The following is a 13,577-nucleotide window of genomic DNA, read 5'->3' as shown; positions in this document are numbered from 1 at the left end:
CATTAAGACTGTAAACAAGGGGAGCACAAAGGCTGCAACTCCGCAGCTCGATACCTGGCGGTGCTCTGGTGGGAAGAGCAAATCCCCAGGAACAGAGTGGGGTCAGGGAGGTTCTCAGGCCACACGGGGAAAAGCAGTTCCATTGCTGGAAGGTCATTTGGTAGAGACTGTTGAAGCCACCTGGTCCCAGCAGACCCCGGAAGGCAGCCACATTCACTGGTTCTGGGGCAAGGTCATTAAGGGTGAAGCCTGGTGCCAGATGTGTGTTGTGATTTTCCATAATCCCTGAAATGCTGCAGCTACACTGTCTCGTGAACATTTTCTGGGACAGGCTGGCACCTGGCTGCAGTCTCGGGGCACCGGGAACAACAGGGTCCAGTGGGCATTCTTGGGTGCAGCCAATATTCAGCCTTGCTCATTCAGCCATTGCTCAGTGAGACCCTCCCACAGAGGGGTGGAACAGGTCACAGCCGCAGTCCATCAGAAATTAGGGGCCGGGAAAAACAGCCGCATCTGAGACAAAACTTGTGAGAGAGGTACTGCCTAGGGCCTGGTCACGGAGACTGAAAAAGCAGGGAGTAGACAAGAGCTGAAGACAGAGGACGGGTGTGCGATTGCTGATCCGGGAGAACAGACTGGGTAGCTGGGTGGCACCATTTTCACAGCTCCCTCGCATGCGCATACACACCTACAAGTTCCGCAACAATCCACCCCAGAGGGCTAGCAGTGCCGTCTAGTGGAGAGAGAGCTGTTACACCAAGCCCCGCCCAACTGGGCCAACTTCGCTTTTCAAGAACACAAGTTTCACTGTGGGCTTAATTTATGGACTATAAAGAGATACATAGACTGACTTCTAGGGGAAAACAAAGCAATTTCAGTCCTACTTCAATCTGTTAGCAGGTTCATCTATTCAGTTTTCTTTCTTTTTTTTTCTTTTCTTTTTTCTTTTTTTTTTCTTTCACAATTCTTTTCTTTTTCTTGAACACAAAAAGAAAAATTCATTTTTATTTTTGACTTTTATTAAACATATCTTTCTTTAATTTTTATTACTATATTTTTTACTTTTCTGTAATTTTTTTTCAAATTCTACTTTACTTCCATCATTTTATTTCAGTCTACTTCAGTGTATTCACCTTTTCAAATTTTCAATTTCCTTTTTTTATTTTCTTTTTCTTTTTCTTCTGTTTTACATTTTTCTTTTTCTTGAATGCAGAAAGAAAAATTTCATTTTTACTTTAAATTTCTATTAAAATTTTTCTTATTTATTTTCATTACTATATTTTTTGCTTTTATGTAAATTTTTTCAAATTCTATTTTACTTCCAACATTTTATTTTAGACTACTTTAGTCTTCAGTGTATTCACCTTTCAAATTTTCAAACGATTTCTTTTTCTTTTTTTTCTTTTATTATCTTTTTTCTCTTCTTCATTTGTTTTCTTTTTTCTTAAATACAGAAAACGAAAAAAAATCATATTTATTTTTAATTTTTATTAAAAATATGGTTCTTTAAATTTTTTCTACTATATTCTTTATTTTGTGTATATTTTTTCAAATTCTATTTTACCCCCACCATCTCATTTTAGTCTACTTCAGTGTATTCATTTTTTCAAATTCTCAAACGATTTCTTTTTTTTTCTCCCCCCCACCTTTTTTTTTCTAATCTGTCAAACCAGTTTCAACACCAAGACCAAAACATACCTAGGATCTAGCATCATTTATTCGATTTGTGTGTGTGTGTGTGTGTGTGTGTGCATGTGTGTGTGTGTGTTTAATTTTTAATTTTAATATTTCTTAATTTCAATTTTTTTATTTCAATTTTTCTACCTCATTAATTCCTTTTCTCCCTTCAAAATGACAAAACGAAGGAATTCACCCCAAAAGAAAGAGCACAAAGAAATGAAGCCAGGGATTTAACCAACACAGATACAAGCAAGATGTTGGAACCGGAATTTAGAATCACGATAATAAGAATACTAGCTGGAGTCAAAAATAGATTAGAATCCCTTTCTGCAGGGATAGAAGAAGTAAAAAATAGCCAGAATGAAATTAAAAATGCTATAACTGAGCTGCAATCACAGATGGATGCAGCAGCAGCAAGGATAGATGAGGCAGAACAGAGAATCAGTGATATAGAGGACAAACTTAAAGAGAATAACGAAGCAGGAAAAAGAGGGAGATTAAGGCAAAAGAGCATGATTTCAGAATTAGAGAAATCAGTGACTCATTAAAAAGGAACAACATCAGAATCATAGGGGTCCCGGAAGAGGAAGAGAGAGAAATAGGGGTAGAAGGGTTATGTGAGCAAATCATAGCAGAAAACTTTCCTAACCTGAGGAAAGACAAAGACATCAAAACCCAGGAAGCACAGAGGACTCTCATTAGATTCAACAAAAACCGCCCATCAACAAGGCATATCATAGTCAAATTCACCAAATATTCAGGCAAGGAGAGAATCATGAAAGCAACAAGGGAAAAAAAGTCCCCAACCTACAAGGGAAGACAGATCAGGTTTGCAGCAGACCTATCCACAGAAACTTGGCAGGCCAGATAGGAGTGGTGGGATATATTCAATGTGCTGAATCAGAATAATATGCAGCCAAGAATTCTTTATCCAGCAAGGCTGTCATTCAAAATAGGAGGAGAGATAAAAACTTTCCCAGACAAACAAAAATGAAAGGAGTTTGTGACCACTAAACCACCCTGCAAGAAATTTTAAGGGGGACTTTCTGAGGGGAGAAAAGATGAAAAAACATATATATACATAAATACCAAAAGCAACAGAAGATTAGAAAGGACCAGAGAACACCACCAGAAACTCCCAACTCTGTAAGCATCATAATGGCAATAAATTCATATCTTTCAGTACTCACTCTAAATGTCAATGGACTCAATGCTCCAATCAAAAGACATAGGGTAACAGAATGGATAAGAAAACAAGATCCATCTATATGCTGTTTACAAGAGACCCACTTGGAACCTAAAGACATCTTCAGACTGAAAGTAAGGGGATGGAGAACCATCTATCAGGCTAATGTCGACCAAAGAAAGCCGGAGTAGCCATACTTATATCAGACAATCTAGACTTTAAAATAAAGACTATATCAAGAGATGCAGAAGGGCATTATATCATAATCAAGGTGTCTATCCACCAAGAAGACCTAACAATTGTAAACATTTATGCACCAAAGGTGAGAGCACCCAAATATAAAATCAATTAATCACAAACATAAAGAAACTCAACGATAGCAATACCATAATAGTAGGAAACTTCAACACCCCACTCACAACAATGGACACATCATCTAACCAAAAACTCAACAAGGAAACAATGGCTTTGAATGACACACTGGACCAGATGGGCTTAACAGATATATTCAGAACATTTCATCCTAAAGCAGCAGAATATACATTCTTCGCCAGTGCACATGGAACGTTCTCCAGAATAGACCACATACTGGGACACAAATCAGCCCTAAGTAAGTACAAAAAGATCGAGATCATACCATGCATATTTTCAGACCACAACGCTATGAAACTTGAAATCAACCACAAGAAAAAATTTGGAAAGGTAATAAATAATTGGAGACAGAAGAACATCCTACTAAGGAATTAATGGGCCAACCAAGCAGTTAAACAGGAAATTAAAAAGTATATGGAAGTCAATGAAAATGATAACACCACAACCCAAAACCTCTGGGATGCAGCAAAGGTGGTCATAAAAGGAAAGTATATAGCAATCCAGGCCTTCCTAAAGAAGGAAGAAAGATCTCAGATACACAACCTAACCTTACACCTTAAGGAGATGGAAAAAGAACAGCAAATAAAACCCAAAACCAGCAGAAGACCGGAAATAATAAAGATTGGAGCAGAAATCAATGCTATCGAAACCAAAAAAAACAGTAGAACAGATCAATGAAACCAGAAGCTGGTTCTTTGAAAGAATTAACAAAATTGATAAACCACTAGCCAGTTTGATCAAGAAGAAAAAGGAAAGGACCCAAATAAATAAAATCAAGAATGAAAGAGGAGAGATCACAACAAACACAACAGAACTAAAAACAATGATAAGAGAATATTATGAACAATTATATGCCAATAAAATGGGCAATCTGGAAGAAATGGACAAATTCCTAGAAACATATACACTACCAAAACTGAAACAGGAAGAAAGAGAAAATTTGAACAGACCCATAACCAGTAAGGAAATTGAATTAGTAATCAAAAATCTGCCAAAAACCAAAAGTCCATGGCCACATGGCTTTCCAGGGGAATTCTACCAAACATTTAAGGAATAGTTAACACCCATTCTCTTGAAGCTGTTCCAAAAAATAGAAATGGAAGGAAAACTTCCAAACTCAATGAAGCCAGCATTACCTTGATTCCAAAACCAGACAGAGACCCCACTAAAAAGGAGAACTGTAGACCAATTTTCCTGATGAACATGGATGCAAAAATCCTCAATAAGATATTAGCCAACTGAATCCAACAATACATTAAAAAAAATTATTCACTACGACCAGGCAGGATTTATACCTGGGATGCAGGGCTGGTTCAATATCTGCAAAAACAATTAATGTGATTCATCACATCAATAAAAGAAAGGACAAGAACCATATGATCCTCTCAATAGATGCAGAGAAAGCATTTGACAAAATACAGCATCCTTTCTTGATAAAAACCCTCAAGAAAGTAGGGATAGAAGGAGCATACCTCTATCACAAAAGATCATAAAAGCTATATATGAATGACCCAAAGCTAATATCATCTTCAATGGGGTAAAACTGAGAGCTTTCCCCGTAAGGTCAGGAACAAGACAGGGATGTCCACTCTTGCCACTGTTATTCAACATAGTATTGGAAGTCTTAGCCTCTGAAATCAGACAACCAAAGAAATAAAAGGCATCCAAATCGGCCAGGAGGAAGTCACACTTTCACTCTTCACAGATGACAGGATACTCTATATGGAAAACCCAAAAGATTCCACCAAAAAACTGCTAGAACTGATTCATGAATTCAGCAAAGTTACAGGATATAAAATCAATGCACAGAAATCGGTTGCATTCCTATACACCAACAATGATGTGACAGAAAGAGAAATCAAGGAATTGACCCCATTTACAGTTGCACAAAAACCATAAAATACCTAGAAATAAATCTAACCAAAGAGGTGAAAAATCTATACACTGAAAACTTATAGAAAGCTTATGAAAAAAATTGAAGAAGACACCAAAAAAATGGAAAAAGATTCCATGCTCCTGGATAGGAAGAAATATTGTTAAAATGTCAATACTACCAAAAGCAATCTACGTATTCAATGCAATCCCTATCAAAGTAACACCAGCATTCCTTACAGAGCTAGAACAAATAATCCTAAAATTTGTATGGAACCAGAAAAGACCCGAATAGCCAAAGCAATCTTAAAAAAGAAAACCAAAGCAGGAGGCATCACAATCCCACACTTCAAGCTATACTGCAAAGCTGTAATCATCAAGACAGTATGGTACTGGCACAAGAACAGACACAGACCAATGGAACAGAATAGAGAACCCAGAAATGGACCCACAAACGTATGGACAACTAATCTTTGACAAAGCAGAGAATATCCAATGGAATAAACACCGTCTCTTCAGCAAGTGGTGCTGGGAAAACTGGACAGCAACATGCAGAAGTATGAACCTGGACCACATTCTTACACCATACACAAAAATAAACTCAAAATGGATGAAAGACCTAAACATAAGACAGAAAGCCATCAAAATCCCTGAGGAGAAAGCAGGCAAAAACCTCTTTGATCTTGGCTACAGCAACGTTTTTACTCAAGACGTCTCTGGAGGCAAGGGAAACACAAGCAAAAATGAACTACTGGGACCTCATCAAAATAAAAAGTTTCTGCACAGCAAAGGAAACAATCAGCAAAACTAAAAGGCAACCAACAGAATGGGAGAAGATTGCAAACGACATATCAAGTAAAGGGTTAGTATCCAAAATCTATAAAGAATTTATCAAACTCAACACCCAAAAAAACAAATAATCCAGTGAAGAAATGAGCAAAAGACATGAATTGACACTTCTCCAAAGAAGACATCCAAATGGCCAACAGACACATGAAAAAATGCTCCACATCACTCATCATCAGGTAAATACAAATCAAAACCATAATGAGATATCACCTTACACCTGTCAGAATGGCTAACATTAACAACTCAGGCAACAACAGATATTGGCGAGGATGCAGAGAAAGAGGATCTCTTTTGCATTGTTGGTGGGAATGCAACCTGGTGCAGCCACTCTGGAAAACAGTATGGAGGCTCCTCAAAAAATTAAAAATAGAACTACCCTATGACCTAGAAATTGCACTATTAGGCATTTATCCACGGGATACAGGTGTGCCGATTCAAAGGGATACATGCACCCCCATGTTTATAGCAGCACTATCTACAATAGCCGAAGTATGGAAAGAGCCCAAATGTCCATAGGTGGATGAATGGGTAAAGAAAATGTGGTATATGTATACACATGCACACACACACACACACACACACACACACACTGGAGTACTACTCAGCAATCAAAAAGAATGAAATCTTGCCATTTGCATCTATGTGGATGGAACTGGAGGGTATTATGCTAAATGAAATGAGTCAGTCAGAGAAAGACACAAATCATATGACTTTACTCATATAAGGACTTTAAGACACAAAACAGATGAACATAAGGGAAAGGAAACAAAAATAATATAAAAACAGGGAGGGGGACAAAACAGAAGAGACTCATAAATATGGAAAACAAACTGAGGGTTGCTGGAGGGGTTGTGGGAGGGGGGATGTACTAAATGGATAAGGGGCATTAAGAATCTACTCCTGAAATCATTGCTTCACTATACGCTAACTAATTTGGATCTAAATTTTAAAAAATAAAAACTAAAATTAAAAAAAAATAAACCTTTTAAAAAAAGCAGAATAGCCAAAGCCAGAAGGTTTAAACATAGCATTATTATCCAAAAGTATATGAGATAATAGAAAAAAACTTTGAAGGAGAATCAAAATAACAGTATTCTTAAAATGATTAAATGCATAAAAACTAAAGAGAAGATTACTAAACTGGAAAATAAATCTAAGAAATTATCTACATTGTGGACCAGAGATATAAAATTATAGAAATTATTACCCCAAAACCAAGAGTACACTTTACACATTGCATGTTAGTGAATTTGACAATAAAGTATATTTTAAAAATTATAGAAATTATTTAAGAGAAGTTGAGATGTTGAGGATACAATGAGAATGTCCAACATAAAGATGAGTTCCACATCAAGGGAACACAGAGAAACAGAGAGGGAATACATTTTTAAATGGCCTAGAATTTTCCAGAGTTGACAGAAGACACAAAATCTCAGATTCCTAAGGTACAAGCAGGAAAAAAAAAGAATTAATATACAACAAATGCACTGTAGTGAAACTGCAGAAAAACTTCGAAAAGGGTAGGTCCTAAGAGGAGCAAGATGAAGGGGGAAAGTTCCTCAACTTCTTTTATGAAGACAGTATACTTTTAACATAAAAACTAGATAAGGACAATAAAAGAAAGAAAAATATAAGAGGCTCTTACTTCTGAACTAGACAGAAAATTCTAAAAAAAAAAACTCTTAGCAAAAGAAATCAGCAATATATGAAGAAATACATTTATCTCAGGAATGTACAGATGATTAACTTTGTAACAGCTCCTGTCCTGAGCACCCTCTGAAGGCCCACACATGAGTTATGTCTTTCACAGTGTCAGCTTTATTCAGTCATAAAGCAAGGGTAATGTAATTATAAAGCAGGCTCAGGATTCCAAACTCCGTGACATTTCACCACGTGATTAACTTGGCTTCTTACAAAGGCACATAAAGCTGAACACAAGACAAGTCACACAACAAACAAGATAACACAGCGGGTAGGAAGCTAAGGAACGAAACGTGGTGAGGTCAGTCTGGTGGGCGCACATTTGAGATAAGGCCTCGGTCCAGTCCAAGTCAGCTCTCGGCACTTACTGCTTGTTATGATCAAGTAGTGAAGGATCTCAGTTCTGTTCAGAGATCAATCAGGCAGAGCCTTTGGCGGCAGCTGCCTTTTGAAGTGGTCAGACATAGAGGGGTCAGTGTCTAAGGAATCTGACAGTTTGCTGCAAAAATCCTCTCTTTTTAAAGGGACTTAATCAGCCTTGGGCCCCTGCAGCCCTCCTCTGCTCCTGCTTGTTATCAGTTCTGGGGTATGGTCAGCTGCTGCTGGCCTTGGCGATATCTAGTAGCTGCAGTCCCCTCAAGCGCTTGAGTCATTGCTTGACACAGGCCCCTGCTTGACATGAGTGACTCCATCTTGCTCTCTACAGCTACTAATGTAAATTCGCCACACTGACATTAAAGGAGAAAAAAATCATATGAATATTTCAACGGAAGTGAAACAATTTTGATAAAATTCATCACACATGCTTAACTTAATAAAACTACTATAAACTAGGAATAGAAGGAAACTTCCCTTCCTGATGAATGTTATCTATCAAAACCCACTGCCGATAACAAAGTCACTTTTGAAACACGATAAGAAATTCCTTGTAATTCAGAAACGAACATTTCTAGTCAGCATTACATTGGAAGATCTTTCTAGTAATGTAAGGTAAGAGTTATAAAAAATAGAGAGTAGAAGAAGCACTTGGAAATGAAGAAAGAAAACTGTCACTCTTCGTAAAAAAAAAAAAAAAAATTGTGAGAATCTGCAGATAATTTCAGTGAATAAAGGGCATTAGCAATTTTTTCTAACAGCTCAGTATATAAAATCAATAGTGGTCAATACACTTGAGCAACAAACAGAAAAATGTACTTTAAAAAAGGTATCATCTACAATGCTAACAAGACTCATAAATTTCCTGAGAATAAATCAAAGAGGTGCAATATTTACAGAGAATATAGTAAAATATTATTCAAAAGCATAAAAAAGTCTTAAATAAATGCCATCACATGTTTATGAATAACAATCATAAATAAAAATAATCTGTAAAATTAATGCAGTTACAACCCACAGGATTTTTAGGGGAACTAACAAACAAATCCAAAAATTTATAGGGAAAAGTAAAGGGACAGGATAGAAACTGGGACAGAAAATAAACATATGAAAATATGCTTAAAACCACAGGAATATAAATTTAAGTAATAATGAGATATAATTTCAGAATCATCAGATTGACATAGGTATTAGGTCAGATGATAACAAATTTTTGTAAGATATGAGGAAAGGCAAATCATTTATACATTCCTGGACAGATTGTAAAAAAGCCAAACAATATGCACATACTCTACTAAACAGAAATTATTCTGGGTTCCTGCACTTGACAATTTTCACATATATACACAAAGAAATACATACAAGGATGGTCACTAAGCACGCTTTGCAACAGCAAAACTTTGGAAAAATACAAGTACCTCCCAATAACTGGCTTACTCATGCAGTGGAATAATGTATACAGCTGTTACAATTACTGAAGCAAACTTACATGTAATAATATGGATAAATCTTAACATTCTGTTGGATAAAAATAGAAGCTATAGAAACTTCCATATAGTATGATTAACACTGACATAAAAATGTTCAAATGTAAAGCAGCAGTACAGTTTTACATATATAATAACTATGTATAGCACATACCGGAATGGCACATACCAACTTCAGGGGACTGGTTGCCTCTGGAAATGGAGGGAAGGATAAGTGATGGAGCTTTAGCTGTTCCTGTTTTCTTAAAACTTCAAAAAAGATACTCATGAAGATTGAAACAGGTGTGACAAAATATGAAAAGGTATTTTATATCAGTGGTGAGGACATATTTTGTATGTTGAAAATTTTAAAATATTCATACCTGTGCATAAAGCTGGATGTACATAAATTTTTATTGCCACATTGACTGTAATTTTGAAAAAAGAATTAGAATCAATTGAATATCCATAAATAGAGAAATGAGTAAGTAAATTATGGTACATCACACATAGGAATGCTATTAATAGTGTAAACCTACATGAATGTGTATTTGATTGATTGCATCGGTGGCTCCAATTCTTTACTCTTCCCATCAGTCAGGGCATTCTGCCCCATTCTTTTACTCTGGGCTCAACTACAGCACTTGCATTGGCCAAAGGAATGTTCTCAAATGTGACACAATCAGAAGTGAGAAGAATTCTTGTTCACTGTACTTGCTCTCTTGCTCCTTATAAGAACCATGAGAACACACGGAAGTTACTTTGCTGAAGAAATGTAAGGAGCAGCAGGAGAACTGAGTCATCACTGTGCTGACCATCCTGCACCAACGGCCCCCTCAGAGCCTCCAACTGACTAGAGATAGACATCTGAAACAGTTCTGCGTAGATCACTTAAGCTGCGTAGATCAGATCAATAAAAGTGCCCAGTTGATCACAGAGTTGTGAGACAAAAATTAGTTTTCAGTCTTTTCACCAAAGCAGTAAATTATAAGGAAAATTCTTTTTTTTTTTAAATTTTTTAATGTTTATTTATTTTTGAGAGAGACAGAGACAGAACACAAGCTGGGGAAGAGGCAGAGAGAGGGAGACACAAAATCTGAAGCAGGCTCCAGGCTCTGAGCTGTCAGCACAGAGCCCCACGCAGGGCTGAGAGATCGTGAGAGATCGAACTGAGAGATCATGACCTGAGCCGAAGTTGGATGCTTAACTGACTAATCCACCCAGGTTCCCCATATTACAAGGAAAATTCTGATTGGAAAATGACTGTAATAGAATGTTTACAATGTCATTTTTGTACTCAGAATTTTCCCTGATAATCGATCCTTTTGATAGAAGAATAGAAATAGCATTCTTCACCATTACTTCCCCTTAAATGTCTCTTTCCCTAACTGGCTCTAAAGAGAATTGAGTATGTGCTCAGCATACAATTAAAATTTGTACCTAGAAATTTACATTTGCTCATAGTTTAGAGTTAGAAAGCCTCAGCTTACATCAGAAACAAATTTCTGTAAGGACCATTTGCTTCCAAATTATAATATTTTAACAAGCAGTTAAAGATAATTATTAACAGGGTTTTTAAATGAGTCTGAAAACAGTCTCGTCACATTAAAAATGTAAATAGATTTTACAATTATAGAATCATAAAATTGGAAAAATCCATGAGAGATTTCTGACACCTAGTACTTAAGTTAAAATTTTAAATTAGCATTCATTTTAGGATATAAATTAATATATGTACTTCTATTTATCTATACTATTTTATTAAGATACTGTGCTAGCCAGAGTAGAGTCATGATTTGTTTGCCAAACTTTTGCAAAACAGGTACTTTCTCAGCAAACAAATAGCAGACATGTTTTTCTGTTTAGGTAAATGTTAATAATCACAGCTGGTTTGGTAATTCAGTTATTCGGCAAAGACATTGTAAACTACTTGAAAAGAAACCATCTGGTTTGCAGTTGTAAAACTGAAACCAATTAAAACATTTAAGTGGCATTTTGTTTTTCATTTTAATCTGTAAAAATATATTTTCCAAGTTCTAATTAGTGGTTGATTTTTCTCTATTGCTTTTATAATATGAATCTGACTCTCAAATAATTTTTAAGTTCAACAAAGGTGTTCCTATCATTGATATTGTATTGGGACACCAGATAAATTAAATGATGAAGAACATAAAATGTACAGGCACACAGACACAAACAATATAGTACACAGAATTCTTATGTACCAAACATGATAAAACAAAAAGTCTAACACTTCACAAGAATTGGTTGGTTAGGTATGGCCTAAGAAGCTGATAATTTAGTTTAAGGGACTATGTCTGCTTAAAAAAAGAGAAAGAAAAATCTAGCAAGCAAGTGAGCAAGAAACAAAAAGAAAAAACATAACTCAAAGATTATAATCAGATATACTTTTCTCCCCCCCACCCACTCACCTTTCAAAATTTATTCAGTGATATGAGCTCTTCCCTTTTTGTCTCTGGAATAAAACACTGGTAGCCTCCTAAATGTTCTTCTCACTTATAGATAATAAAAAGTACAATGATCACTCTGGGTTTCAAAGCCTGCATTTGGTACTTAGAACGTCTAGTCTCATGTAATAGTCAAAGTATCCAACTTCGCTCAAAATTAGAGCTACATCCAGTCCCCAAAGTATATAGACCTGTTGTAAGAAGTCAATAAAGTGGTGAAAGTTACTCATTTTGTATCTTTTTCTCTTCTCTTAGGCCTTCAATCCTACACCTCTACCTTGCTAATTGTAATTATTGAAGCTTCCCTCTAGAGACAATATGCGAGGACAGACAAGGGATGGGCCGGAGCAAGAAAATTCATAATTGATCGCCATTGTCTTAAGTTGCTTACTATCTTTCAAGAGCTGGCAGATTTTTAAAGCTAACAGTTTCTCTTCTGGGGAACTTTTGCATTTGTTTGGAATGCCCTACCCTACCATCCTCCCTTTTGAGATGGTCTCTGTTCTGCAGTTCTCCTGACTAGGATAAACATACTTTTCTGTGGTTGCTTACTCCTCTGCCATAATGAGTTCGGTGATTCACCTTCTCCTTTTGAAGCCTGTTTGTCCTCTTGGGGACCTGCTTGTATGCTATCTAATAAACATCTATGTCAAATCTCTCGACCATATATGATGAGCACAAAACACTTAGGCATCCTTTTTCCCCACACACCAGGTATAGCAGGACAATCCCAAGAGAGGAGCTAACACTCCTGTTGTAGCAAGCCCTTGCATTCTACGTTTCTGTGCCTCCTTAACTGCAGGGCCATAGCTCAGTCTCTGAGTATCCTGCTAGAAATCCTCTCGACTTCACATGAAGAGGGAAATCTTAATTTTTGTCAAAAAAAAATCATCTTCACTAATCTCCACCCCTCTCTGCTCTCTTTGTTATTTATATTCCCAATGAGAGTTAAGGGATTTTTAGAGTCAAGAAGACCATTTACAGAGCTTTCCTTTGAAAATTTTCATCTTGGTCTGGCATCTCACTTTAGAATTTCATAGCCCATTACATTCTAATATTTTAATTAAAACTTCACTTTAACATCTGGCCTCAATAGTGGTTTTTTTTTTTTTTTCCATAATAATCCTAAGTTAAAGCAAATATTTAAATGCTGTACAGACAAAATATTTCCACGTTTAAATTAATAGTAGCGTTACAAATATTTGACACTTGATATAAATCTTTTTTTCCCCATAATCTCTGATGTTACAGAATGAGGCATAAAAGGTTAATGAAATAAAAATGATTGGGTTCTCTTTGTTGTGGCTATTGCCATTGTTGGCCTGGCACCTCCATCACCCTTCTTTGAAAAACAGTCCTATATCTTGACCATAGAGGTCATCATGAGACTGAGGCTGGATAATTCATAATTTGCTTTAGTTCTGTCTACATGGATGGGTCTAGGAATGGGGATATGTGTCCAGGTAAGTCAATCAGAGTTCTGCCCCAACCAGGATTTTTCTGTTAATGATGATAAGATCTCTTTCCTTACTGATCATGAAGCTTAAATTCTGAGACATCAGAATTTCCAGGAGCCATGTCCCTAACACCCAGAAAGAAGCACTGATT

This window comes from Panthera onca, chromosome B2 (assembly GCF_046562875.1).
Source record: "Panthera onca isolate mPanOnc1 chromosome B2, mPanOnc1 haplotype 2, whole genome shotgun sequence".
NCBI classification, from domain to species: domain Eukaryota; kingdom Metazoa; phylum Chordata; class Mammalia; order Carnivora; family Felidae; genus Panthera; species Panthera onca.
Note: the sequence above shows the minus strand (reverse complement) of the source record.